At 41.2% G+C, this 3,250-nt stretch overlaps 1 long non-coding RNA gene across 2 annotated transcripts; it reads left to right on the top strand.

The window, feature by feature from the left end:
• The first annotated feature begins 582 nt into the window (after nt 1-582).
• On the top strand, nt 583-2,816 carry LOC311248404. Of its 2 annotated transcripts, none has more exons than XR_014620945.1 (3): nt 583-605; nt 2,388-2,525; nt 2,620-2,816. It is a non-coding gene; the product is annotated as an uncharacterized lncRNA (long non-coding RNA). The 2 variants fall into 2 exon arrangements; XR_014620946.1 differs by lacking the exon at nt 583-605 and adding an exon at nt 1,619-1,753.
• The last annotated feature ends 434 nt before the right edge of the window (nt 2,817-3,250 follow it).

Here is a 3,250-nt window from a genome sequence, read left to right as displayed (position 1 = left end):
AGAAAGAAAGAAAGAAAGAAAGAAAGAAAGAAAGAAAGAAAGAAAGAAAGGGAGGAGGGGAGCAAATGAGGACAAACACACACACGTGACGAAGAAAAGCAGAGCGAATGGGAGAGTTGAGGTGTGAAGAAGAGGCTCAACATTATCAGCTCACAGGCTGCATACAGTTACAGCATTGCAAATTGAGGTCCCTCCTACCGCCGTTTCAACGCCCTCTGCCGCCCGTTAACGGCTCTCGTCAAATGGTTTTATTAGGGTGGGTGCGGTTTCTGTTTTGTGCCGCCAGGAGGCGCAAAGTCAAAGTCAAGTTGGAATTATATCCTTCCTTCGAGACAACCGAACTTGCTATGCCTCCTAAATGTGAATCGGAAATACAAAAATACCGGCTACAGCAAAGACCTATGGCTATTCCAAATGGCACGTAAACCCCATTGTTTTAGTGGTTTGTCCACTAATGTCCATTATTGAGGACCAAGTACGTGCCCTTAATCGGCAGCGTGTGCCGGGAACAGTGCAGGAGTGGACGACCAAATCGACCAGGGTAAATACTGGCTGGTGTTCGGGTCACCGGAGACGCTTGTGGGGAATGAACGTTGGATTAAGTGGTAAGTCAAATGATCTGATCTTCACTGTTTTATCTGCCGCTTACGTGACGTGACAGGGGCTACTGTTTCATATGATCTAACGAGTGGTGGTCACTGCTGTTTTCAAGTCCAATTGATCGTCAAATGCGAGGGGAGCACACAAACAAGAACAACTCCGTTATAATCCCATACAAAGAGCAAATTGACTGGCTTAATGCACAAAGAAAACAACACATTTCGAGTAGTCTTCCCTTGTACACATACTGTAAACAGTACTGTATATTCTCGAAGTCAACTTCCTTTGACTGGGTAGAGCAGACGGGAGAGTCGACCAAAGCAGACCCTGGTCCCCCAAGTCAAATTCTACGTATGTCTGCTCTACCCATTTCATAACAGGTGAGAATAAGGAACACATATTTATATAGTAAATTAAGTTGTATTGGCTGTGAGGCTGTAAACAGCAGATGTTAGCTGCTAGCTGATTGATTGATTAGCTAGCGCTACTTCCCCATAATAGTCCATTCTCAGTGTAGCCTACATGCCTTTTTCATTTTTATATGTTACTAGTATACTATTTATCAATCACATTCAGTGTTGTTGTCCTTGCTCTAAGGACTTGTTATTGAATAGTCGTATTGCTTGTAATATACATGTCATATGTATATACTCTCTGTCAGGATCTATGGGGTAACAGTACTGTATATTTGCATATCATATTATGTCACAAATGTAACAGTACTATATACCTGTATGTCATGTATGTCCCTATGCCATAAATGTCATGATGTCATGTATGTTGAGTATGTCACAAATGTCACTATGAATTGAAAATGGGGGACCCTGATGTAAACAAGACGAAAGTCTCTCTGGTCTGCATCCCCTTAACAATTGTGTGTATTGAGCCGTACTGTATTGTATCCATTCTGCAATCTGTTAATAACGTTTTCATTCATTCATTCATTCATTCATTCATTCATTCATTCATTCATTCAGGTGCAAAGGTCAACGACCAAACACACCCAGACTACATTCCATCTGTATTCCCTTCAACATCACAGTCTACACCATCTACGTCAACGAACATCAGTCGCCATGAGCGGCGTGCAAAAGCAGACCCTGGTCCCCCAAGTCAAATTCTACGTATGTCTGCTCTACCCATTTCATAACAGGTGAGAATAAGGAACACATATTTATATAGTAAATTAAGTTGTATTGGCTGTGAGGCTGTAAACAGCAGATGTTAGCTGCTAGCTGATTGATTGATTGATTAGCTAGCAGTCTCTGCTAGCTACTTCCCCATAATAGTCCATTCTCAGTGTAGCCTACATGCCTTTTTCATTTTTATATGTTACTAGTATACTATTTATCAATCACATTCAGTGTTGTTGTCCTTGCTCTAAGGACTTGTTATTGAATAGTCGTATTGCTTGTAATATACATGTCATATGTATATACTCTGTCAGGATCTATGGGGTAACAGTACTGTATATTTGCATATCATATTATGTCACAAATGTAACAGTACTATATACCTGTATGTCATGTATGTCCCTATGCCATAAATGTCATGATGTCATGTATGTTGAGTATGTCACAAATGTCACTATGAATTGAAAATGGGGGACCCTGATGTAAACAAGACGAAAGTCTCTCTGGTCTGCATCCCCTTAACAATTGTGTGTATTGAGCCGTACTGTATTGTATCCATTCTGCAATCTGTTAATAACGTTTTCATTCATTCATTCATTCATTCATTCATTCATTCATTCATTCATTCATTCATTCATTCATTCATTCATTCAGGTGCAAAGGTCAATGACCAAACACACCCAGACTACATTCCATCTGTATTCCCTTCAACATCACAGTCTACACCATCTACGTCAACGAACATCAGTCGCCATGAGCGGCGTGCAAAAAGGAACTCCTCTTCATACCATCGTAAGTGATATCATCTAGTTTTCAGTTATGTGCCAAAATCAATGGGTTCCTAAATTGCAGTTTCTTATTAGTATGGTTTTTATTTCATTTAAAGTGACTCCCCACAAGAGGACTAAACGTTGCAGCCAAGACATCCAAGTTGAGGCAGCAGCCCAAGTTGAGGAAGCAGCCACACCTCCCATCACTGAGCAGTCTCTGTTTGACGAGATGCAGTCTCTCAGAGAGGAGAGGGATGCAGCCAAGGAGGATGGTGACCAACAGAGAACCAAGGTCGAGTCAAGCTCCTTGACCGCTTCATCTGTGGACATCTGTTTTCTTACTGTCACACAGAGAAGACAAGGAGCACCATAATCTCACCCATAGATCAGCTATTTATCACCCTTGTCAAACTGCGTCACGACATGTCCTTTGACCTCATTTCCCACATCAGAGGTGTGTCAAAGGCAACAGTCATCAAAGTGTTCTGGACCTGGATAGACCTGATGTACGTCAAGCTTGACTTCTTGATTAAATGGCAGTGCAGGGACCAAATATTCTCAACCATCCCCCCAGTATTCAAAACAAAGTTTCCCCGTCTCACATTACAGTTCTACTTTTGTTTTGATGTGAAAAGTGATGCTGCATAAGATGACTGCACTTAGCACTGACTGAGAAAGTACACATTACAGTTCTACTTTATAAAATGCTAATTGTAAATATGTTTGTCAATGTCAATGTTTGTCAAC

Source organism: Notolepis coatsorum (assembly GCF_963971535.1).
Source record: "Notolepis coatsorum genome assembly, contig: SCAFFOLD_1783, whole genome shotgun sequence".
Taxonomy (NCBI): Eukaryota; Metazoa; Chordata; class Actinopteri; order Aulopiformes; family Paralepididae; genus Notolepis; species Notolepis coatsorum.
Note: the sequence above shows the minus strand (reverse complement) of the source record. Positions and strands in the feature narration are given on the sequence as shown.